General features: G+C 40.3%; 1 long non-coding RNA gene and 1 pseudogene across 1 annotated transcript in view; both read right to left on the bottom strand.

Moving 5' to 3' along the window:
• Positions 1-7,441: 7,441 nt before the first annotated feature.
• Positions 7,442-9,147, bottom strand: LOC114215670 (large ribosomal subunit protein eL20 pseudogene; annotated as a pseudogene).
• Positions 9,148-9,460: 313 nt separating this feature from the next.
• The window catches only part of LOC114215674 (uncharacterized), a 105,886-nt gene continuing 88,279 nt past the window's right edge, over positions 9,461-27,067 (bottom strand). Inside the window, exon 8 of the long non-coding RNA XR_003610608.2 lies at positions 9,461-10,286. This is a non-coding gene — a long non-coding RNA (uncharacterized LOC114215674). The remainder of the gene's footprint in view (positions 10,287-27,067) is intronic.

Below are 27,067 nucleotides of genomic sequence, written 5' to 3'. Positions count from 1 at the left end.
GAGTGCCGTGTGTGTGTGTGTGTAGGGGGGAGAGTTTCCCAGAAACTGGGAATACAGCAATAAAAAAGACAGCCCTTGTATCTGGTCTCATAGAGCTTACAGTCTAGAGGAGTGGGGTGGCACAGTTGGGAAAGGCAGAAAAAACAACAAAGAAATAAAGGAAAGGAAATAAATTTACCTGTGTGACATATAGAAACCAGGGAGGCTGTTACCTTAGTTTAGCGTCTCAAACTAAAGTTTACTCCTCTGACATTTGCGCTGGGTTCTACAAGACAAGAAGGAGGCAAACAAGTTAAGGGGTGGAGAAGGTAAAGGGAACAGCAGGTGCAAAGGTCCTTCCAAGACAAACTTGCCAAGTTCAAGGTAGCTAGAGGCTGAAGCATAGTGGGTAAGAGGTTGCCACAATTGATTTACTTTTCTTTGTATACCACATGGGATCAGAGAGGTATGAGGAAGCCAGATTATTAAGACATTTTGAGATCATGGTAAGGAGAATTCTAAATGGCTGGTGTGATGTGCAGTTAGACACAACAGATTTTTAAGTGGAATGACACCTGATTTACCTCTGGAAAGGATCACTCTGGTTGCTCTGGGGATCAGATTGTGGCAGAGCAAGAGTGGAAGCAGGGAGATCAGTTATGAGGCTACTTCAAGAATCCAGGAAAGAAATCACAGTTCTTTGGACTAAGGTGGAGACAGAAGAGAATGGTTTTGGTATTTGTTTTAGAGGCAGAATTGGTAAGACTTGGCTTGGAATGGAGTAAAAGCAGGGAATGAGAGAAAGAGAACAATGCAGCTACTCTTTATTGAATACATGTTACCTGACAGGCACTGTTCTAAGTGCTTTATAAGTATTAAGCCATTTAATTATCGTAAGAGTCCCAAAAGATAAGTACTATTTTTTTAAAGATTATTTATTTATTTATTTATTTGAGAGAGAGAGCACGCACAAGCAGGGGGAGTGGAAGAGGGAGAAGCAGACTCCCCGCTGAGCAGGGAGCCAGGACCCTGGGATCATGACCTGAGCTGAAGACAGATGCTTAACTGACTGAGCCACCCAGGCACCCTAAGAGAGGTACTATTTTTATCCCATTAACAAATTAGGATCCGAGGCTTGAGAGGGTAAGTAATTTGCCCAAAGTTACATAGCTGGTAAGTGACAGAGCTGGGATTTGGACCACGCAGGCAAGGTAGTCTGGCTCTACAGCTCATACTCTTTATCCACCCAACCATAGCCCCCTCCACTGGTGTCACAAAGTGAAATTTTCAGCCACATGAAACTACTTACAATACCACAGATACTTTTTTCTTTCTCCCTTTCTCTCTTCCTTCTTCTTTCCTCCCTCTCTCTTACACATGAGCCTTTACTTTTCTTTGTACATGCTGTTTACTCTGCCTAGAATGCCCTCTCCCCTTCTCTGCCTGGCTCAATCTAACAACCTTTGCTCATCCTTGCATGCTAGGTCAAACCCATTTTCTCTGTGCTTACCTCCAAAATTTTCTATGTAAAGTGCTTCACTATTATTTGTAGGTCTTTCCCACTAGATTTTGAAGGCAGCTGGCTTAAAGCCTAACACATAAGGGAGAGAGCAAAGGGGTCTTCCCTGGGCATTGAGAGAGGCAAATGTCCTTGCCTTCCAGAAGCTTGTAAACTTGACAGGGTAACAGACACATAGAAAATCATTCTAATACGAAGGCCAAAAGTGTCATAGAAACAATATGTTACAGGACAGGACATTGGAGGCAAGAAGCTTGGCCTAAGGGTTGTTTCACTGGAAAAAAATGCAAGCAGAAATGAGAGTTTGGGGCTTTATTCTCCTCCATCATTTAATATGGCTTGGGGAGGCAGTCTTGGGACCTCATCCAGGAAGTCTTGGGAGATTCTCAGTTGCCACAATTGATTCACTGGAATGTGCTACTTCCTGACTTTTCACTTTGACCTGTCCCTGTGTGAGTAAGTGTACTGATCTCAAGTTGGTTCAGTTCCCTACCCGGCAGGGTCATAGACATTTCTTCTTATACAAGTCCCTCCTTTTTCTCATGTATGAGGTTTCAGAGCTTGGGTTCTAGCTGTGGGACCTTGGGAAAATTACTGAGCTCCTGTGACCCACAGTGTTGGGCCCAGTGTGTAAGGCTTGAGGGTTTTGCCTGCATGACCACAAGGGGTGCCACTGACACGGACCACACTGTGCACAATGCCTCATGGATGTGCTTCACAGTGGCCCTCCTCAACATAACCCCTCATAAAATAGGGGGGAAAATAGTTCCTACCCCATTGGGTTGTTCTCAGGACTAAATGAGTAAAAGCAGATACAGCTCTTAAGCTTGGCAGGTAGTAAACCATCAATAAATACTAGGTGCTTTTACTATGTAAAGGGAAGCTGACTAGAGTGGGAGTTAATCCAGCTAGGATTTTAAAAATGGGGTCATCTGCATCCCTGCTCAGGTGGTTCTCTTAATTGTTAGGGCCATATAGGGAATCTGGAGAGGAAAGGACTTTTCTCTTCCAAATTGAGAAACCTAGGCCCCTCAGTGGAAAAATCCTTCAGGTGGCTGAAAGCTGAGTTGCTCGGATCCACCTCTTCTCCCTGCTCCATCTCTCACTCACCACCTTCCGCAGGGGAAATGGCACCATATCCTCCCCAAAGCCAGCCCAAGGTACTCTTTCTTGTGGGAAGACTAGACTCCCCGAAGGGCTATTAATCAGCTTTTAGGGTGGTATTTCTCAAAGTCCAGGCTCGAACCACCATTGCCAGCATCACCTGGAGCACCTGTTAAAATAGACTCCTGGGTTCCATCTCAGACTTACAGAATCATCATCTGTGAGGTCGGGGTCCTGGAATCTAGTTTTTAACAAACTCTCCAGCTAATTCATATTACACGTTTAAGAACTACAGCTTAAGAGCTTCAGCCATTATGATAAGATCCCAACTTCAAGCAGTTTTCTTCCACAGGATCTCTCATTGGGCTCTTTAGGAAGGAGGGTATCTCATTCCTTTTCATGGGACCCATCCAGTTACCTACAGTCTGATTCTTTCTCCCTCCCACCCATTAACAGAAGTGATATCTCCTTTAACCTCTTGGTGGAGACTGGATCCTCAGGCCACCATTACCCATTGCTTATTCCAGTCTTTCTTAATTACATTTCCTATTTGTTTGATTCATGAGTTAGCCTACCCTGAATGGGTCACCTGGGCTAGAAATCCCCAGAGCCCCCTAAAACTAGAGCTGATTAGACTTACTGCATGTGAGACAGGGTGAGTTTGGCTGACTAGGTCCACAGTGGTGGGTTGCACTGGAAGCAGGATGTCAGTGGGTGATGAGCAAGGACTTAAAATGACCATATGTCCCAGTTTGCTCAGAAAAATCCTGGCTTATACCTGTTGTGGGGGCTTAATTATTGATGGTACTCCTTTCACCCTCAAAGAATCCTGGGTTAGACACATTATATCATCAGCTTGGTAATGAGCCCCACGTCAAAACCAACAGTTGCTACCCTTTAGCAACTTGTGTCTAGCCCACCCTCTTCCTACCTTCCCAGTCTCCAATCCCATGCCATGACTCCTTCCTCTCAGATTTCCTTAATGAATTTACTTTGGTGTAATACTTTGGACTTACATTAAGGGATTTATAAGAAAGCACCATGAAAATTGTTGCTATATTTACTCTCTCTGACTGTATCTGGAAAATGTTTTCCTTTGATTTTAGCACCTGGAATAGTTATGTTTCCCTTTTCCCTTGTTTATTATCCCCATTTGTTTTGTCTTCTGGATACCTAATTGTGGAACTGACAGTATTTCTCTTGGCTATGAGGAAGTTTAGAGCTGTATTATGTGGCCTCCTTCTGGCCTGTATATAAGACTGAACAGGATGCATTTTACCTACTTAAGTCAAGAGTCACTGTTTCCATTTCTTCACTAACTTCAGATTTAATTTCTCTGGTGTGCTATGTTGTATGTATCCATAACTCATCTTTCATCCTTCTTGAAACAAGGCAGGTATTAAAAAATGTGTATGAACACATGCCCACAAACTGGTACTGATTGCTAATTATATAACTGAAAGGGATTATTTTAAAATGTACACAACGAATAATTTCCTCACTTCAAAATCTAGTATTAACAAAGTGAATAGCATTTTAAGTAATGCTGGATTTAGCATTCTTCAACTACCTCATTATCTAGAAAGTGAAAAGATTCAAACAAAAGGAAATGAACAAAAGATTAGATTAATTTTCAAGCTGCAATATTTTTAGATATGACCCAGAACCTTATACCAAATAATGCAATGAGGAACACTCGCTACAGAAACTGCATAGCCTAATTAGATAGCATGCAGGGGTGTTTACCTTCATAATGAAATCCTGTGCTGTTGGACGTGAAGAAAGGGAGAGGAGGGGGGCAGGTCAGGGAATCAGATTTGAGAATGTGCAGTCCAGATAATAATAATGACCCAGGAGAAGGAGTCTTTGGCCAGAAGTATGTGACTTGTAACAGTCTCCAGACAATTATTTTTACTGCTGGCCTTGAAAATAATGCAGTAGTCAGGGGAGGGGGAGGCTGGCTCCCTGTGGTTTGTAGATAACATAAAACCACATAAAGAAATTCACTTTAATGAAATTACTGAGAAATACATTTTACAACTAGTTTATTTTGGAGGTTGCACTGAATTTTAAGACTCAACGCCACATAGTCTGTTATTTTATGGATAAATCAGGCAACTAGTTAAATCTGCTTCAAAACATTTTCACCCTAAATTTATGGAGATCATGCTGAATATAGTGGTTTCTGCCCCTTATCAGCATGAATATACCCATTTACCTTTCTTAAAATACAAAACTTTCAGAGAATAAGGGAACAAAGCCATGTAGCACCTGAAAGAACAAATATTAACATTTTTTCTAACTTGTATTATTTTTTAAAGCAAAAGAAATGAAACATTATAGAGTTGAAACCTCCTTTGTACCTCCCTCCACCCCAGTCCCATTTCTCTCTTCCCCAGGTAACTGCTGTCCTGAAAAATTTTACCCTTCTGGTTCACATCCTTTTATGACATTAAGTGCATATTCCCAAATAACATATTCTCTTGTTTTATGTTCTAAACATAGTTTTTACTAAACAACATTTTTACATAAATGATATTGTATCAAATGTATCATTCTACAGCAGCCTCCTTTTTTCCCCCTACTTAACATTGTTTCGAGATCTACCCATGTGGATACATTGAAATCTAGTTTATTTTAACTGCCATATAAATGAGCTTTCTTATACATGTCTTTTTTGCACATATAGGAGAATTTCTCTAGAGTACATTCCTAGAAGTAGAATTACTGAAGACAACTCTTTTAAAACTGGAAAAATACTAGAACCTGTCTTATGGCTGTCCTTTATTCTGATTATTCCTGTAAGTGTTAATACTCAGTGGGTGAAAAAAATACATGTGTGTATTTGGATTCTCAGAGCTATTCCAGTGAAAGGTCTAAAATTATTAACACAAGGAGATGAATGTTCATAAATCAAGGTCTCTATGTGCCTGTTTCCTCATCTTTATAAAAATGAAGGTAATAAAACTACCTCTTTAGAGTTTCTGTGAGAATTAGATGAAGTCATAAATATAAAAGTATTTAGCACATGGCACTTAGTATTAGCTCAGTAAAAATGAGCTATAATCAATAGTGTTATTTTAAGATGTGTGGATATTGGATTCAGTGGCATTCAAGTGTGTCAAATTGTGTTTAATATTTTTGGCAGAATCTAGCCCTGAAACAGTAAGAAGATACAAAACATTTAAGCAGAGAGAAAACAGTAGGAAAGGCAACTAAGCACAAACTAACCCCTGTTGGCAGTGGACAGCCTATCTTTGCAGGTGCCCTCCTCCCCTCCACCCCCAACCCCCCGCCCGTTTTTTTGCCATCCATTCTGTTCAATGGTATTGTCAATTTAGCCCCATGTATGCTAGCCAAAAAACTCATGAGCAATTACCAAAAACAATTCTGTTTTTAGTATGGTTCCAATTTTAAAAATCCCATCTACCTTTGCCAGGGGAATCCCATCAGAAATGTGTTAGAAGACAAACAGTTATTTCCTGGCAAATGTGGTCAGAATCCAAAATGACTAATTAGAAGTCTGTGTGATGTAAAAAGGTGGACAAGAGATGACGTGTAGTATCTTGAATACATCAACTGGTATTTGGGGCTAGAGGGAAGAATTTGTTACCTTGCTGAAATTCATACTTGGGAGTTTGAAAACAAAACAAAACAAAAGACCGTCACAAGTTTGGAGCTAAAATGACTGTGTCAAGCCAACATTCCTATCAGTGATCAAAGAGAATAAGATTTTAAAATAGTTGAATAACTAAGCAAGTGAGGAAAAGATCTGAAGTCTCAGGGTTAGTGATCTGTATTCAATTTCAATTTGTTTCTAGGGGTTTTATATCCTGTGATAAAATTAAAACTTTTAAGCAATATATTTCAAGGACATGAGGGGAAAACTGAATAATTACTACAATGCTGTCATTTTGAGATTGTTTTGTTCAAATGAAGATTCTCACATGCTAAAGTTGTATTACAATTTATTTTTTACCAAGAAGAGGAATGTGCCCGATCCAGATTTTGTACAATGCTAGTTCCAAACATCACAGGAGCTCTTTTATTTTTATTTATTTATTTATTTATTTATTTATAAAAGATTTTATTTATTCATTTGACAGAGAGACACAGCAAGAGAGGAATCACAAGCAGGGGGAGTGGGAGTGGGAGAGGGAGAAGCAGGCTTCCTGCCAAGCAGGGAGCCCGATGCAGGGCTCAATGCAGGGCTCGATCCCAGGACCCTGGGATCATGACCTGAGCTGGAGGCAGACACTTAATGACTGAGCCAGCCAGGCACCTCACAGGAGCTCTTTTAAATGATCTCTGCTTTTCAGTGTTGAATAGAAGAGAAATAATTTGGGAGCAAGCATTTGAAGATTTAGAAACAATACTTGAGACATTCTATTTTCAGAAGTACAAATCTGCAGCAAAATCAAATTCAAGGACGGATGACTAAAGTAGATGGTCAATCACCAAGAGGTATTTCTTTTGTTTCCACCTTAATATTTTACTGATTTACAGACCCAATAGGAAAACAAGTATAGAGTTTTTCTTTTTCTTTAAAATGAACAATGGATTCTCCTGAAATACTACATTTAGAAGACTTACATAGGAAGTCTGGAGGAGAGAGGAAGTTCCTTTCATTCTATTCTCCTTCCAAAGCCCACTCCCATCTTGCTCCAATCTAAAAATGAGCACTGTTTTCTCTCTTTTTTTTTAAAGATTTTATTTATTTATTTGAGACAGAGAGAATGAGAGAGAGAGAGAGAGCACATGAGAGGGGGGAGGGTCAGAGGGAGAAGCAGGCTCCCTGCAGGGAGCCTGATGCGGGACTCGATCCAGGGACTCCAGGATCATGACCTGAGCCGAAGGCAGTTGCTTAACCAATGGAGCCACCCAGGTGCCCCAGCACTGTTTTCTCTTAATTCAGCTTCTAATGTACCTTTGCACTGATTTTTTCACAAGTGAAGGATTTCCAGCCTGAGGAACTAAATATATGAATGTATGTATTTGCATAATGTCATAAAAATTTAAAACAAATGAAATAGAAAGAACCTCATAAATGACATTTCAGTAAGAGGTGATAAGAAAATTAATTCAAAACATTCATCTTTTAAACAGAAAATCCTAGAAAAGAAAATAGGTTTGCTATCGAAGACAAAGAACTTCCAACTAAAGGGTCTTATTAGAGGGTTTGATTTTTTGGGTCTTCCAAATACCAAACACACAGTCATTCTGGATTTTGTCTTCTTATATAGTATCTGCTAATTTGTCCCTCTGTTTGACCTGACCAGTTCCGTGGTCTTTGATTCTGGTCGAACTGTGTCATCTCTAGGGCCTTTCCTTTCAGTAACGGCCCTCTGGATAAGATGCCTATACCCAGGAATTTGGTTCTACTTTTCTGCCCTCAGCAGCTCCAAATCTCCAACTTGTCTCCTAGGTCCCAAAGCCCAGTATTTACCAGATCTTGGCTCCATCCTACAGCACAGAAGATAGAACATACCTAACTGTCGGATTTTCCAATCATTGTTATCAACCCCAATATTGCGGAAATATCTGCGGATGTTTATGATGGTGTATTTGTATTATACACACATATCCAAATGTTTATACACACTGATACACAGAGAAAATTTAGGATAGCTCATAATTTTAAAAAAATTATTTTTTTCTGAGCACCCTAGTTTTCCCAAAGGGTTTATTTGGGCAGACCCAGGGACAGGGAGGCTCTGCATCTAAAAGAAGGTGTTGGGCCTCTTGGTGGTGAAGCCTGGCTTGTGCTGGCCATGCAGGACCCAGTGAGGCAGCGGGAACTTGATCTTGGAGTCCTGGAACTGCCTGACGGCTGGTCGGCGGCACTTGCTGCCTGCAGTCTCCTTCACCTTCATGATCTGGATTGAGTGGGCCTGGTGTGGTGCTAGTGCCCACATCTCAGCACAGGGGCACAATGCCTGCAGTGGTCAGCTCCCGGCCCGTGTTGTGGGAGCCCTTGTGGGAGTCATAGCACAGCCAGATGCCAACATTCTTTACCCACAAGGAAGATTTCTCCAACATCTGTCCACAGTCAAAAATTTCCCCTGAAGACTTCATCTTCTTCAGCTGAGACACAAAGTGCCAAAAGCAGAACTTGGTGACCACATGATAAGGTGCAGAGATTTGCACCCGGTAGAGGGGTGGAGTGCGACATTTGGGGTGGGCAGGCAGCTCCCCACCACTTGCACTCTTGCCGTGTGCCCGAGGCCTTCAGGTCATTCTCTCTGCTCTCCCTGCCACCCCAGAAAGGATTAGAATAGCTCATAATTTTGATAGGCACGACACATGTCAATCGTGTCTTTAATTTCCTTTCTTCTTTCCTCCTTTTTTTGTTTATTTGAATAACATATGTGACAGATGTCCATTGACAGATGAATGGTTAAAGAAGACATGGCAGATATATATACAATGGGATATTTCTCGGCCATCCAAAAGAATGAAATCTTGCCATTTGCAATGATGTGTGGAAGGAAAGAGAGTGTATTATGCTAAGTGAAATAAGTCAGAGAAAGACAAATATCATATGATTTCACTCATACGTGGAATTTAAGGAACAAAACTGATGAACATAGGGAAAAGGAAGGAAAAATAAAATAAGAGCGGGAGACAAACCATAAGAGACTCTTAACTCTAGGAAACAAACTTAGGGTTGCTAGAGAGGAGGTGGGTGGGGGGGTTGGGGTAACTGGGTGATGGACATTAAGGAGGGTACTTAATGGAATGAGCACTGGGTGTTATATGCAACTGATGATTCTCTAAACACTACCTCTGAAACTAATAATACACCATATGTTAATTAAATTGAATTTAAATTAAAAAATTTAAAAGCAAAAACCATACTGGGTGACAAGAGAAAACAAATCAGACACAATCCATGTCTGAACAGTCACAGAAGTGAGAGAAAAATTTGAGTTGGATGCTTACTTAGCCTGTGACAAAGTTATATGCCACACTGGTGTTTTAAACGGGCTCATTGCCTAAAACCCTCAGAATTGCCTCTAATCACATGACCTTAACAGTCTATTGCTGCTTCCAATAGGTTTTCATCTTTGACCCCATTTCCAGCCTGGCTTCCATCACCTTTGCTTGCATACTGAGCCCTCCTACTCCTTTTCTATCCCACTCTCTTGATCACACCAATTCCAATCTGCCTGCTTTTCCATTCTAGCTTCTGAACTTTGCATACCAGCTAACCTCAAATTTGCAACCCCATTATTCATTTCTTACTGATTTCTAACATAGCTATTCCCAGCATTTCCTGTTCTTCTAAGTTCCTAATGTCCACATTCTTTGATACATTTTGTTCAACAAATACAAATTGAGAATCAGCAATATGCCACCTGCTACACTAGGTGATGGGCATTACAGTAAGGGGACAAAACAGACCCAATCCCTGCCCTGACACATCTTACTGTCTAGTGAGGGAAACAAAGATAGCTTCCCACCCATGCTGCTTTGCTGGAAACATCCAGGCCTCTGGCTATCATCAACCTCTTCGTCTTTGCTTTCTCTACGTCATCCCTCTTTGCTTCTTCTTTGTCTCTACTTTCCCTCCTATCTCAGAGGAAGAGTCAATCTTACTTACTTTCCCATATGAGCTCTTGAATTCATTCCCTTCTTTCCTCTTCCAATACCGTACTCCTTATGTTTCTTCATACTTTTTATTCTGAAATAAATGATATTATCTTAAACCCTTTAGACAGTCTGTATTAAATACAAAGCTGTATTTTGACTTTCTTTGATGGAAGAAATGCTGAGTACATTTGTTAATATCTTCAAATTCAGAATTGGCAGTTTCTTTGAGTGCTATCTGATATTTTTTTTCTTTTGGAAATCTGTGTTCTGTCCCAAAATAATCAGCATAGGAGCCAGTGGATTAACATTCTTGGATCTGGTCTAAACATTCTAATGAATAGTTCCTTAGCAGATATGTCAGGATCCCTTCTTTTCAGATGATTTTATTTGGATTACCTTCCAGGTACTTTCTATTTCTATTTGCTATAAAAAAGTCCCACACATGGGGTGCCTGGGTGGCTCAGTCGTTAAGCGTCTGCCTTTGGCTCAGGTCATGATCCCAGGGTTCTGGGATCAAGCCCTGCATCGGGCTCCCTGCTTGGCAGAAAGCCTGCTTCTCCCTCTCCCACTCCCCCTGCTTGTGTTCCTTCTCTCACTGTGCCTCTCTCTCTATCAAATAAATAAAGAAAATCTTAAAAAAAAAAAAAAGTCCCACACATATAGTCTTGGTTTTTCAGTTTTTAATCTTAGATTGGGTAACAAATATAAGAAAAATTATTTTCCCTTTCTAATCTCCTAATTTTGGATTGGTAAAGAAGAGTATTTCAGTATCTAGGAATTCTTATAGAAATTTCCTGTTAGATTTAGTAATTACTTCTCATACACAATTTACTGCATCGATTCGTGAAAACCTCTCTCCCATAGGTGATGTCACCCACTACTTTACTGTGATCATAACCTGGAAAATCCTGAGTGTATGGTCTTTCAATTCCAGTGCCTTATTTTTCAGAGAGAGGGTGTCAGAAACATCTGGTTCCTCTTTTTAAAATACTGCTTTTAAAAAAGGGCACCACATGAAACAAGTTTGGGAAGGTAAAGAGAACATTACTGATGGCTTTATTTCACCATTGGTCTTCAAGCCAGCATTTCTTCTTCAGGGACACAGAATATGGGAGCAAGAAGCACTAACATATTGTATTTTTATTGCTGTTGATACAATTTGACAGTGAGCTACTGTAGAGATTTGTGGGAAAACTGAGAAATAAATCCAGTCGAAGAGGTAGGCCCTTCAGCTACTTGAGGTATGGGTCCTACACTATAATAAGAATCTCAGACCTTGGTCCTTCTTTCAGGGTACCTTCAATACATGTATTACAGGAGACAGGATGCAGGGACTGTTGGTATCTACTCCTGGTACAATGTACCTTCCTTCTCTGGGTCAGGGAAGAGGCTCCACTTTTGACTACATCCTCAGTGTCCCAGTTGCCCATTTTCTTTAATGATCATGATTGGCACTTTCCCAGAGCCTCAAATGCCTGCGACCTCTTGGTAGAGAAGCAGGCTCAAGCTAATAGGAGAACAGCACTGGGGCCGAGAAAGCAGTGGAGATGAGCTGAAGCAAAGGAGCTAGCGCCAATCAGGGAGAGGTCAGCAGTTAAAATCATTGAGTCAAAGTGACAAGATGAATTTCAGCTCACTTTGTAGTGTGTCTATATGCAAAAGGTCTAGTCCAAGGGACCTGGGCAATGTGTAGGAGAAGCTTCTGGGGATGAGCATCTTAAGGCAGTAAGTGGGTATGTGAATCTTAAATGAGAGAGGCCCTTTCAAATTATGGAAGCAGATGTATAGCCCCATGAAAAGGGTCTTCTGTGAACCAGATGAGGGAGTCATAAGGGAGTCAAAATCCTAGATGACACAGCTGAAGTATGGAGGCCTTTAGTTCCAGTAAGGATGGAGTGGGGGACATCTAGAATCTGGGACTTGGGTCAAAGGCTCATCAGACCATTTGGCTACATGGTGATGAGTTAGAGCTCTGACAACTCTGCTGTAAAGTCCAGTCCAAATGTGACCAATCCCAAATGCCTCTGGAGCTATCCTGACTGATAGCTTTTCATTGGCCATGGGAGCGGTGTGGAACAGCTTACTGGCACCAGTGTCTGCTCATCTGGAATGGCAGGCAAGAAGCTAAAGTGGGGGCAAAGGTTGGCAGTAACTGACTTGGAACCACAGGTCAAAGCTTATCATCTGATACACACGTCTGTGTACATGCACAACAGCTAGGGCTAGAAAGGCTGCCCAGTTATTAGTGGTGCAACATATGACCAAGGCATTAGCAAGGAACAGAAACCAGATTATTCAGGAATAGGCATGAGCGCTGGCCCACGCATAAGCCAAAAACCAATTGGGTCAATGGAATACCAGAGGGTTTCCTTCTTTTGCAGCAAGGTCTACAGGCCTTATACCACCTGGTTCTAAAGTGCCACATTTTGGCAGAGCAAGTAACAGGATGGAGCCTGAAAGAAACAAGAAGAAAAGATTTAAAAGAGAAAAACTAGGAAGTTCCATTTTGTTGGCTCAAAAAAGTACCACTCGCATAATTACAAAAAGCCTGACTTGGCAACCATTCATGAGAAAAAGACCTGGGGATTTTGTTGGTAACAAGCTCAACATGACTGAGTTGTGATATGGTTGTTGCAAAACAAACAAACAAACAAACAAAACAAACCGAAAGCCAATGAAATCTTCAATTACATCAGCAAAATATAGTGTCCAGATAAAGGGAGGCAATGGTTCCACTGAACTCAGCAGTGGTAAGGTCTCATCTGGAGGCTTATATCTAAGCACCTTTTAAAGACAGACACATATAAACCAGCAGGAATCCAGAGAAAGACAATTAGGCCATAGAAAAATCTGAAAACGATGTCACCTGATACGTGATTAGAAAAACTGGTTGTGCTTGGCCAAAAGAGAAAAGACTGGGGCAGGAATGTGTCTTCCAACACATCAAGGATCGTCTGATGAGAGGAATATCTTGAAGGTTTGTTAATTCAGAGGACAGATGAGGACTGGGTTTCAGCGTACGGACAAGCAGACATTTAAAGAAGCAAACCCAGATGACGATAAAACTACTTTCCAAAATCATGAACTATCTGTTACTGAATATGTTCAGATCGAATTTGGATGGTCCTATAAGGGATCCTAATTTTGTGTATGTGGATTGGGCAGGGGAGGCCCATGTAAGAGGAGTAAGGGGGCTGGATTAGCCCTAGGAGTCCATAATTACTCTCCACCTCCAGTCTTTCCACCTGAACGCCATCCCTTCCCATTTCTTCCAGAGTTTGCTTCCATGGCCGCCCCTGCCTTGTCTAGTATCTTAACATTTTCTCCTTCCAAAAATCCTTTCCAATTTTTATTTTTTAAAGAAAGGAACAATCTTCATTTGATCTTTTGTTTTTGCTTAGAGTGGAGTGCTATTATTGCTTTTACCTGTTCAGCATCTTTGTATTTGGAAACGGTATCACGATTTCTTTGGGTGACTACCCCCTTTACTCTTGGGTCATAAGATTAGAGTGGTATTAACCACCACCACTCCTAGGGGTGATCATATGACCTTTGCCTGGCCTACTAGTGTTTCAAACAGTGATTAATTCAGGGATGGACATGTGACCTAAGCTGTCCAGTAAGTATCAATTCTAAGGTTTTTTTACTGGAATCATTAGGACCTGCTGGGACTACTTGTTTGTTCATTGTAAAGCTGGAGCTGCCAGAAGCCAGCATGTGGAAAGAGTCTGCAAGAGAATGAAGCCAGCACAGAAAAGTGGGTGTGGAGGTGGAGAAAGAGAAAGAATATCCTGATGATATTGTTGAATCTCTGGACTTTCCAGTTACTCAAGCCAATAAACTTCTTCTTTGGTTTAAATCTCTGTCTCTTGAAACCAAAATAGTCTGAACAATATGTTTGGGCTCTCTGTTTCTTTCTAACTTCTCTCGTTCTTCTCACTTCTTTACATGGTGTCCGGGGCCCATGGCAACTTGCCCGGCCCGCCTCACCAGCTGCATCTCTCCCAGCTGGCTTTGACACTGCTGTAGGCGCTCAGTGCTGGTGCGGAAGGGGCAGGCTGGCTCTGTGCCAGTCCTTCTGAAGTCTGACTCCCTTGCAACATTTTTGCAAGGAACCTTCTTTTCACTCCTACATGCTTTTGTCTCTGAGTCTTCCTTTCACATTAATTTGTTTCTCTCTATGGCTCTTCCATTTTTCTATTAAGTTAGCATCCTGGTAGTCATCTGAGATGTATTTATTAAGCACCTCCCAGCTGGGCTAGATGCTAGTGATTCAATGGGGAGGTCAACGTACATAGCCCCTGTCATCCTGGGCTGACAGTCCAGGGGAGAACTCTAACTGATGCAGCTGTATCCAAATCACAACTGGGAGAGAATCCAAGCAGCTGCCCTTTTGAACCTCGATTTCACACAATGTAGGAAAGCCGTCATCATACTCTTAAGAGTTACATTTTCCCATTGCAGATGTATGATACAAAATTCAAAAGGAACAAAAGTATAGAATGAAAATTTTCTGGAGGTGAAAACCTCTGTCTTACCCCTTCAGCACCCCTCCCCCCCCCCCAGGCAACTATTATTAGTGCCTTATGTATCAATCAAAAACAAGTCTGTGCACATGCAGGCAAAGATATATATATATATGTTCCCCACTCCCACCCCTTTTACAGAGTCTTAGCACCTTGCTTTTTTACTCAATAATGTATCTTGGAAGAAATGCTGTATCAGTACCTACAAAGGTACACTGTTCTTTTTAATGGATGAGTAATATTCAACTGTACAGAGACACCCTACATTACTTAAATGATCTCCTGTTGATATACCTTAGGTTGTTTCCAATATGATGCTCCTCCAAACAAATTTGCAACAATTATCTGAGTTATATATTATTTCATACTTATTATGAGTTATCTGTAGGATAAACTCCTAAAAGTGGAATTGTTGGATCAAAGAATATGTCTAATTTTCCATATTGATATCTATTGTCCACTTATCCCCCAAAGTGATCACATAAATTAACAGTCTATCAACAATGGGTGAATGCCTGTTTTCCAGCATCCTCTTTGACAAAGTCTATTATTAAACATTTTGGTCTTTGCAGATCTGTTAAGTGAAAATGCTAACTCATTTTCATTTTAACTTACATATTTTATTATGAGATTGAGTATCTGTTTGTGTTTAATATTCACTTGTATTTCCTTTCCTAGAACTATATGTTCATGTTCGTTGCCCATTTTACTATTAGATTGTTGACCTAGTGATTGGTATATACACTTTATATTTTATGGAAACTAGCTTCTTTTCTTCCATATGTGTTGCAACTTTTTTCTAGATTGCTATTTAACCTTTCACTTCATTTAAATATTTCTTTTTTTGCTTTGTTGTGTTTATTTTTGCCAAGAACATGACATCTTTTAATCCTCTCTTTTTTTCATCCTCTGTATATTGATAAGTCTTAAAATTTCTTCCTTTTTACTATTTTGTGATGGGGGAAATGAGCAGACCATTTATAAGTGAGGAAGTACAAGTGGCTAATAATAAGCACATAAAAATTTCATCCTCACAAACCAACAAAAAATATACAAATTGGTTTCATTTTTTTACTCTAGCAAATTAGCAAAGATAATTAGAGTGAAACCAGCGTTGCTATACTCTGTTGGCAGGAGTGCAAATTAGTTCAATACTTTTGGAAAGCAAATTCTCAGTAAATAGCAAGAACTTTAAATTTTTGAAAACTCTTTATTCAGTAATGGCACATCTAGAAATTTATCCTATGGATGTACCATCAAGATGGACAAAGATTAATGCCTGAGATGTACAGGGGAAGAATTGAAAGCAATTCATAAATTGTTTTCCTACAAGTAAATCACAGTGTAGTCATACCAACGAAGGCCACACAGCTACCGAATTAAAGCTCAAAGCTATTAATGACGCGGGAAAATTCTCACACTCTTATAGTAAAGATGGGATACAAACTTGCTTAGACCACTAACTGCATTAAAATAAATGAAAAACTGGGAAGAAATGTCAAAGCAGTGGTTTACTTGTGTTTAGAGAGATAATGCATGAAATTTTTCTCCTTTTTACTCTTCTGTGATTTCTCAAATTTTATAATGTGCATGTATTATATAGTCTGATAAAAATCAAAATCAAAATAAGCACACACGAAAGGAATGTAAACCTATTTCTAGGATTTGTTCTTTTTCTTTGTGCTTCCACAGTGACCACATAGGCCTTTATTTATTTGTCTTCCACATTGGGATTGTTGTATTACCCAGTCTTGCCTCCTCTGGTCTCCTCCAATACTCTGTTAGATTACTGGAAAACACTATCATTACTCAAGACCCCACAACATCCTACTCCCTACCGCATGATGTTTACATGACTCAGGCTAGCACATCAGCCCTCCATAATTTGGCCCCACTCTACTTAAATCATCCAAGTGGATTTCCTGCTACTCTCCAGGGACATCCTGCACCCTAGAGTGGTCTTGTCACCGTGCCACCCCAGGCCTTTTCTGTGACTCTGCTCACTCCGTGCACTGTTCTCGTGACTGCCTTCCTCCTACTCCCTTTGTGCCGCTCTCTTACATATCCTTAGGAGGCTCCATCTCCTCCATGTCGACCTTCCGCCCTGGCCCCCCTTGGTGGAACTCTCAGAGCCTGTCTTTTTCATCCCAGCGGCAGCCTAATGCCTCACGGTTCTGCCACCATTTCTCATGTGCTGAGGTGGACTCCCCAGCTGTTTTGAGAACTCTGTGAGGGCAGGCAACGCTAATCATAACCTTCTTTTCTCTTCCCACTTGGTTTCTGCCAAGTGCTGAGCAGAGGGAAAGCCCTGGCCAACTCCTGAGGAGGCTGCTATGATGAGCAGGTTCGTGGGCAATGGCCTCTTCTTTCCCCTGTTCTTTCCAGAGGCCTCTCTTCCGAGGAGGCCTGGCCCAGTGGCAGAAGCAAATTAGAGGAAGCCCTGGAATGGTGGGGTTCTCAACCCTGGCTACCTATTATAAGCATTTGGGGAGCTTTAAAAATATAACTGCTTGCTCTCTTCCTTCCCCCGCCCTGCTCAGAGGTTGAGAATTTAACTGGTCTAAGGCAGGACAGCACTGATGTGTTCTCTAAAGCTCCCTAGCTGTCTCTAATGGTTTCACTAACTGAGCCCTACTGCTTTCAGGCCCCAGCCCTTTTGGCATGCATCCCTTCCAGTACTTTCCTGTCTTATTTCCAGGCAGGAAGTCATCCTAGCACTGGCCAGAGACTCCAAAGAGACTGTCTTTAGATAAATGCCCTGGCATCAGCTATAGCCTTTGTTGTTTTCCAGAGGTGTTTACTTTCAAATTGACAACTGTCTGCATTGGAGCCTGCTCTGAAGATTGCCTTGTATGGGTTGCCTTTCAGTCTAGGCACCAAGGGAAGCTAATAAACAGACAGGCCAGCACTAGGGTTAAAATAAGCTCAGATCCCCCCAAACAAAACACTACTGTTATATGGTACAGCAATCTGATCTGGCCGAAGCAGTTTGTTTCATATGGACATGCAATACATAATTTGTGTGGCAGAGCTAGATAAAAACATCAAAGAAAAGAGAATATATATGTACAAAGAGGAAAATCTCAACCATTATCAACTGTTATAAAAATTTAACTCATGTATTAGTACACAGCCTACTTATTTATATAATAACAAAAGCATCAATAACATTTTTTAGCACTCTCTATGCACCAAGTACATGTTCTAAGATTTTGTGTGTTTTTTTGATTGTTTCATTAATCTGACAATCCTATGAGATAGGTATTATTATTACCCTCATTTTATAGATGAGGAAATTGAGGCACTGAATTACTAAAGAACATGCTAGCTGGGAAGTATCAGAGTCAGGATTAGAAAACTTTCAAGGCTTCTGTTCTTAACAACTTTCTAAGACTAATTCCTATTTCAAAGGAAAATGAGATTTTTTTTGATATCCATAGTTTCTCAAATATCTGCATATGTATTAAATACCTTCCATTATTTTGTTTTTATAATTCTCAGTGAAAATTCTTCTAAAGTATGCTATATGCATCACTGCTTCTTAAATAGAGGAAAGTGAACACAATTTAAACTTTTCTTAAAGACTCCATGCAAGCATCATAGACTTTACTTACTTGGGGGAGGCTACATGGAGCCTGATCCTCTCAGGTTTTTTAAATCGCAGAATTAGGTAGTGCTGACCCACTGCACTGGATGAGTGCGGTGGCCAGCTTTTTCCTCAGCCCTTTCTAAAGGTAACTAGCTACACTGCTCACAGACCTGGCTGAAGCATTAGCCCCAGATGGCTGTGCTCTGTTCTGCGCACGCCTTGGAGTTCCTCAGCCACAGCTGATGGCACGGAGCGGACACCTGCCCTAAAGCAGCCGTGTTCCAGGCTGGCCAGAATTCTACAATATGAACCAGTGGGAGAAGCTTAGCCAAAAATGGGCAACGTGGTCCAGATTCTCCCTTTGGGGAATTTGCACTGGGAATTGCTAGTTAGCGGTGGGAGCTAAGAGGACATGTATAGAGAGAGCTGATGGGGGAGAAAAAACAAAAGTTATGAGGAGCTAGATACGGTGGTACATGGGCGCTGCGCTGTAGGAAAGAGAGAGAGAGCAGGAGTCACAAACTCGAGTACCTTCAGCAGTCCGGCAGGCTGTGTGGCTGAGAGAAGAGGACGTGGCGAAGGTCATGGGGCCTAGTAAAGATTCCAGGGACTCCCAAGTTCATGTCCCACCCAAAGACTGGAATTCTCAACAATGTGGAGGCACCATGCTGGCCAAACAAAATGAGGCTGCAGGTTGAAATAGGTCAAGAAATGGCCGTTTACACATTCCAAAGAGAGGGTGAGGAAGCCAGTTAGATATGGCCAGCCGCAGCCGGAGGGGACAGCTGAGTCACATAAATAAGGGATCACTGAGGTGATGATGTGCGAGCTCCTGATGCTGAAGTCCTGGGGTAACCTTGGATTCTTTTTTTTTTTTTTTAAGATTTTATTTATTTATTTGACAGAGAGAGAGAGAGAGAGCGAAAGCAGGAACACAAGCAGGGGGAGTGGGAGAGGGAGAAGCAGGCTTCCCGCAGAGCGGGGAGCCCAGTGCGGGGCTCGATCCCAGGACCCTGGGACCATGACCCGAGCCGAAGGCAGACGCCCAACGACTGAGCCACCCAGGCGCCCCGTAACCTTGGATTCCTGATGGTGTCTTGGTTCCAGTCTTCCTGAGGTTTGGCTCGGTGACGGTGCCTGTTCTTCCAGAGGCTTGGTGATCTGGCCTTCAGTGGTTCCCATGAGGCCCTCTGGGGCTGAGATCCCTGTTTTCTTCGTTCCTTATAACTCCTTCCCCTAATATTAGATGTAACTTGAGCTGTTCCTCGGAACTAATTGAGCCTAAGGAAAACACTCTACACGGCCCCAGATTGCTCTCTTTTTTCCCCCTTGGAAGTATTGTTCTCCTATTTATAGTTTTTCTGTTTCTCCTTTGCTGCTAGGCTGTCAACTGTCACTTTTTATTGCCATAGTGTGTTTGCTTGTACTAGCTTTTCTGTCTTTGTTATTAAGGCTACTTGTAGACTTGGACTTTAGATCTGGAAGCCTGATGGAATTGAAGAAAACTGTAAGTCAAAGGGCAATTAGAGAAGGGTGAATTTTATAGTATGTCAATTACATCTCAACAAAGCTGTTACACAAAATTAAATAAGCAATGAAAGACTTTTAGTGTCGTGTGAGCTTTAGTATATGTATTGGAAATGCAATTTGTTCAGATGTCTTTCTTGTTTACTTTTATACTTTTGGCTCTAGTCCAATCAGTGAATGTCTTACTAAAATATCCCTCGGTTCTGAGGAACCAAACACAATGGAGCCAGCACAAGTAAAGGAAAGGAGATTTATTTTAAGACATTATACAGAACTCAGCTGAAGAAAGTATGCATGGTCAGACAGATCTCTCTCATTCTGTCTCTTTCTTTCCCTCTCTCTGACTAGCTGTTTGGTCTCCTAATCTCTCTTCATCCTTGTTTCACATCTGTTCCATTTTCCTCTCTGCCGACTGGTTATTCTGCTTCTCTGTAAGGATTTTAGTTTCTTTTCCCTCCTAACACTGGCTAGCCCATGACTTTGGGTTGCCCTACTGCCAGTTTTGACAATGACTCTTCATGACCTTGCATCTTCATTGCCAACAACATCCAATTCCGCCTCCATGTCTTTGAAAATGTGATTGACCCAGTTTGGGCCTGGTGTCTCTGCTCCTGGTCAAGTCAGCTGGTCAGAGAGCTAGTTAGTAGAGCAGGGCTCCAATTCCTGAAAGAATGCCCTCACAGTCTGCAGGCAGCAGGCTCTCTGAAGAGATTTTGACAGGGAGGAAATGATTGGCATTTCCACCTGGGTGAAATTTCTAAATTTCTGAGCTCTATTTTATTACATATTTCCTTTTCCTCTTCCTTGTTTTTCTCCATTCAGTGCTTAGAGTCCTGCTAACAATAACCAATTGTTGGTGGTATTACCTATCACCATCTGGAATTGGTCAATGGTCACTATCTTGATTTTCATTCATATACAAATATGAAATATTGAGGGCAACAAGATAAACCTCTTCCGTTCTTTTTTTTAAGGTTTTATTTATTTATTTTTGAGAGAGAGAGAGCACTCGAGAGAGTGTGAGCACGGCACGAGCAGGGGGTGCGGGCAGAGGGAGAAGCAGGCTCCTGACTGAGCAGGGAGCCCAATGATGCGGGGATGCGGGGATGATGCGGGGCTCAGTGATGCGGGGCTCCATGCGGGGCTCCATCCCAGGACCCTGGGATCATGACCTGAGCTGATGGCAGACGCTTAACCAACGGAGCCATCCAGGCGCCCCCTCTTCAGTTCTTTCTTATCACATCTTAGGATCCTACTACTCAACTATCTTTGTAAAACTTTAGTTCATGTTCAACTAAATACAATGCATATTTCATTTTTAACAATATAGCTACGAGCTGTTGTTGATGTTTCAGTGCAAAACCCCTTTAAACCCCACATTGCATCTACATGGGGATGCTTTCCTGACCAAAAAGTTGTCACTGTTGTAAGAATGTTTTGACAGTTTGTCTAAAATCACTACTTTGTATCATGTTTCCTTCCCTTCACAAATGTATGAAATAATTACGGGTCAACTACTGGTGGAAGAGTTTATTATTAGATTTTCAAAAGATGCCAAGTGTTAGAGGAAATTTTTCTTCCAGGCCAAGACAGGAACAGTTCTATTTCAAAAACAATAAAATGCAAATTAAATGTTTTTCCATTTTTAATGGAGCATTGAATGGTTTACAACATTTTTCTCACATGTGATTGAACTTAATACTCAAAATAACATGCTGAGGTTAGTACTGTAGTATCATTTTGTAGCTGGAAAACAGGGTCAGAGAGGTTACAGGACATGTCCAAAGTCATATATGTGCCAGATAAACACTAAAGTCTTTTTGCTCTTAATCTTGTGGGTTTTGCGTGGCACTTTGCTTTTCCTTTGCTTTATCCCTAATGATTTTTGGGGGAGGCGGCACTAGTTAACTATTTCCAAATCTGCTAATTCTTAATATAAACTCCTCTGTATAATCTCAGTTGGGTTGCTCTAACTCCAAAGCCCATACACTTTATGATATAACAAAACTACTGCTTCATTATTTATGCTGAATTAAGAGTGATGGATTGAGAGTTGCCACAGCCTAAAATAATGTTAGACCAGTCCCTCACAGTTGAAATAACACACACTATTTTTTTTAAGTTTTTTTTTTAAAGATTTCATTTATTTATTTGAGAGAGAGATAGCAAGCGAGAGCAGGAGCACTGGGGAGAGGGAGAAGCAGGGCTCCTCGCTGAGCAGGGAGCCGGATGCGGGGCTCGATCCCAGGACCCTGGAATCCTGAGCTGAGCTGAAGGCAGACGCTTACCGACTGAGTCACCAGGCGCCCCCACACGTACTATTTTACTTGTAATAACAGTGTATCCCTTTCTAACTCTTTCTAACTTTGTCAGGGATATATAACCCTAATTATGGAGATTAAAATAAAATGTAAATCTCTAATGAAACCATTCTTGCAAGGAGTTACTGGTAATGCTATCTAAAAGGAGCAAATCAGTTCCCTAGATGAGACTGTGGTTGTGTGGTTGTGGTGGTTAGGATATTAGTCTACTTAAAAGAAGAAATGTTTTTTAAGGAGATAAGTGCATTTGCTAGTTATACAGCGAATAGATCCTATTAACTACCCAAAGGGTTATTATCACTAAAGTAGGTAAATAGGGCTTCTAACTTAGAAAACCCTCCTTAGTCTTAGCCTTTCAAATTATTCTTGGTATACAAAAGTAGTATAATGATGCAGCTTTTTAAAAGTCTCTAATTCAGACTTTTCGTGAATTTAGCTTTTTTTTTTTATTGCTTTCCTCTCTATTGCTCATCTCTACAATGAGCAAGATTTTGCTATGTTTATTATTTTACAAAGGGCAGACATGAGATTGGAATTTAGGTCCTCTGTGTTCACAATTCACTGAATTTTGTTTGTTAATATTACATTTAGTGCTTATAACAGGATTCTCAGGACTGTGCCAAGCAAAGGAATTTTAATAGTTCTTATGGTTTACAGAGTATGAGCAAGAAATGACCTACATGTAATAAAATACTAAGAAACAGAGGGGCACCTGCTAACACATGAGTTATTTTTATTTCAAATCACTACTTCTTTGTGTGACTATATTCCTAATCTCTTTGCTTGGAGGCTTTTGGGATCACTTGAGGAAGAAAAATAATCTAGACACTTAGGCAACATTTTAAGAGAGAGGAAAGCAGGGACAGCTGAGGGAAAGAGCTGAAGGGTTGAAGGCTACAGGGCAGAACTGAGAGGAAAAGAGAGAGATAAAAAAAAAAAAAGTAGAGAAACAGAGCATTAGATTTCTGTTTAGACTGAAAGGATTAAAGTAGATGTTAAGAAGAAGTGAGAGGTTATTTAAATAAGACCGCAGCATTGGAAAACTTTGAATGTATAGAGAGGTAAATAGTCGCCTTTTCACATACGAGTTTGCGGAAGTGTGAATTAAAATTAAATGTGTAAAAGCTAAACAATAGAATTATATGTTTGAAGGGAGGATTTTATTCCAGAGTATAAATCGAAATCGTGTGTATCTGTAACTACATGTCTGTAGCTATGGAGAGACATAAAATTTATATTCATAGTTACATATAGAACTTCTTAGATATAATCTTTGGTAATGTGGTTCTACCATTTTACTCATATTCTCGATTCTGTATTTTTGTATTTTTCCATCACAACCGAATAAAAATTAACCAGCTGAAGTCTAAAAAGCATTTGGGGAACATGAAGATTTGTTCCTTTCTGACAGTCACGGTTATCTTAAGTTTGTAAGACCAATGCTTCTTATTCCTATTAGTAACACTTTTATTTTATATTTTACACTCTTTCAATAAAATAAAGGCAAAATGCAATAAATGATTCAAATAATTGTCCAAACACTCTGAGACAGAGAAAGATGGCAGTGTGTTTGAAACTGACCTGTTGTCTACCAGGCAGGTCCCCCCACTGACCACAAATAATCATTTGAAACAATGAATCTGAGATGCAAAGGATACAGGTTTGGCATGTGGAGGCAATTTAGGGGCATCATTTAATATATGACTGTGGAATGAAGTCAAGGAAATCAAGTGAAAGGTCTAAAGCTGAAATTATTTCTTCAGGAATACTTGCAATGTATTTGGATGTATATTAATAAAAAAAACTACAAGAGATTAGGAGAATATTTTTTAAGTAAAGGAAAAAGATAGTAGAAATTTATTCTGAAAAAAGCAAATGTCTTAGTAAATGTTCAAAAGATTTGGGGCATTTTTATCTTAATCTCCATCGGGCTAAGTGCCTTGGACTTGGGAAGCCTTGAGAGACACCCGGCAATTTATTTCCCTTCAATGGGCTTCATTTTCCACACCTGACAAATGAGAAAATTATTCCTTATTGGATTGATGTAAATATCTGCAGGAAAAGTACATGAAACTCTAGTGCAGTGACTGACACAGAGTAGGCCCTTAATAAATGGCAGCTATTAGATGGATATTTTAAGGAATAGTGACTTCTGACGATCATGGACTGCTGTGACCATAGTTAGCAGAAGGCTACTCTGATTGGCACTGGGGGAGAGTCATACCAATAGCAGCAGGAGTTATTCTGTGGCTTATGTCTGCAAAAGCTGGTTTATAGGTAATATTTTTCAAGAACAGGAATCTTACGGTAGTAATATTTTCAGGATACTTTCCCTTCATCACCCTGGGAAACGGCTTTTGCGTTCATACTCTTCTTTCCCGTCCTGCTGCCCCTGCCCATACTGAGGTTCACACTCCTTAGCCATCACCATGGCAAAATCTTCTAACTAATCCCTGTCTCTAAACTCTTCCCTCTACACATGGCCTCAAGTCAAATCCTTTCAAAACTGACTTATTATTTACTTGTCCCTTAAGAACCTGTGATAGCTCCCCAGTGTGTACCAAATGAAGTGTCTGTCTTCCTTGCTGTCTGATTCTGCCTTCCTCATGAGGACCCCCGCCCACCTCTGCAGCCCTATTCCCTCACACCCTTGCCTCTGAAACCCTATCCTACTGCCACACGAAAAAAGAGATGTTTCCAGAATAAATCCTGTACTTATGACTTCTGAATCTTGACTTTTTCTGCTTTCTGTTTTCTTAGTCTAGAATGTCCTTTCCTTGGGTGGAATTCCAATCATCTGCCAAGGGTCAGTTCAAACCCTATATCCTCTGATGAGTAGTATGCCCAGCTGGAATCAGTTGCTTTCTTCACTGTTCCTATATATAACTTTAAGTCCTATACTATGCTGTATATTGTGATAATGAATTTGTTTCCTTTCCAGACTGTAAGCTCCTTAAAAGCAGGCAATTTTCTTACTCATCTTTGAAAAATTTCCCTCCTGTAAACTATTGAAAGATGACTGAAGTTATGTACATGGTAAGCGACTAAGGTATAGCCTCTCCTGAGGACTAGGAACTGTATCTGAGGTCCTTCTCATGACCGTAGGTTTTTGTCCTATTAAGGTACTTTTCTAGAAGCATGATAGGACAGACACTGCCAGGATGGTTCAACACATGCAAGCCAGTAAATGTGATATACCATCACATCAGTAGAATTAAAGATAAAAATATGATCACCCCAGCAGTTGCAGATAAAACATTTGACAAAATACAACATCCTTTCATAATAAAAACTCTCAACAGACTGGGTATGGAAGGACCATACCTCAACATAATAAAGGCCATATGTGACAAGCCCACAGTTAACATCATACTCAACGGTGAGAGATTGGAAGCTTTTCCTTTAAGATCAGCAACAAGACAAGGGTGCCCACTCTTGTCACCACTCCTATTTAACATAGTATTAACCAGAACAATCAGGCAAGAGAAAGAAATAAGAGGCATCCAAATTAGAAAGGAAAAAGTGCAGCTGTCTTGTTTGTAAATGGTATCTTATATATAGAAAATCCTAAAGACTCCACCCAAAAACTGTTATAACTAATCAATGAATTCAGTAAAGTTGCAGGATACAAAATGAACATACAGAAATCAGTTGCACTTCTATATACTAACAATGAAATATCTGGAAAAAAAATAAAACAATCCCATTTACAATCGCATCAAAACAATGAAACACTTGGAAATAAATTTAACCAAAGAGGTGAAAGATACATACACTGAAAATTGTAATCCTTTGATGAAAGAAATGGAAGAAGCCACAAATAAATGGAAAGTTATCTCATGTCCATGGGTGTGAAGACTTAGGATTGTTAAAATGTCCATACTACCCAAAACCATCTGTAGAGTCAATGCAATCCCCATCAAAATTCAAATGGCATTTTCCACAGAAATATTAAAAACAATCCTAAAACTTGTATGAAACCACAAAAGACCCTGAGTACCAAGGCAATCTTGAGAAAGAAGAATAAAGCTGAAGGCATTATACTTCCTGATTTCAAAGTGTATTATAAACCTGTAGTAATCAAAACAGTACTGGCAGAAAAATAGACTCATAGATCAATGGAACAGAACCAAGAGCCCAGAAATAAACTTGTGTATATTCAGTCAACTAATATTTGACAAGGGAGTCAAAAATACTCAATGAGGAAAGGATAGTTGTTTCAATAAACGGTGTGGGGAAAACTGAATAATCACATTCAGAGGAATGAAATTGGACCTCCTACCTTACAAAACTCACAAAAATTAACTCAAAATGGATTAAAGACTAAAACACAAAACCTGAAACCATAAAACTTCTGGAAGAAAACACAGGGGAACAGCTCCTTGACACTGGTCTTGGCAATGATTTTTTTGGATAGGATACCAACATTTGACAAGCAACAAAAGCAAAAATTAACAAATGAGACTACATCAAACTAAAAACCGTTGGCACAGCAAAAAAAAATATTTAACAAAATGAAAAGGCAACCTACTGAATGGGAAAAATATTTTCAAATCATATATCTCATAGGGGTTAATATCACAAATATACAAAGGAACTCATACAACTCAATAACAAACAACATAAACAAGAAAAACAACAACAAGCCAAAATAAAAAAACAAAACAAAACAATCCAATTAAAAAGTGGGTAGAGGGACCAAATAGATGATTTTCCAAAGAGGATGCACAAATGGCCAATGGGTACATGAAAAGGTGCTCAACATTACTATTCATCTGGGAAAGGCAAATCAAAATCACAATGATATGTTATCTCATACCTGTTAGACTGGATATCATCAAAAAGATAAGAGATAACAAGTGTTGGTGAGAATGTGGGGAATAAACTACTAATACATGCAAAAACATAG

Source organism: Eumetopias jubatus, unplaced genomic scaffold, assembly GCF_037043125.1.
Source record: "Eumetopias jubatus isolate StellerSeaLion01/CBP00866 unplaced genomic scaffold, mEumJub1_p1.0 scaffold_4, whole genome shotgun sequence".
In the NCBI taxonomy this organism is placed as follows: domain Eukaryota; kingdom Metazoa; phylum Chordata; class Mammalia; order Carnivora; family Otariidae; genus Eumetopias; species Eumetopias jubatus.
This window is presented reverse-complemented; position numbering and strand designations above follow the sequence as displayed.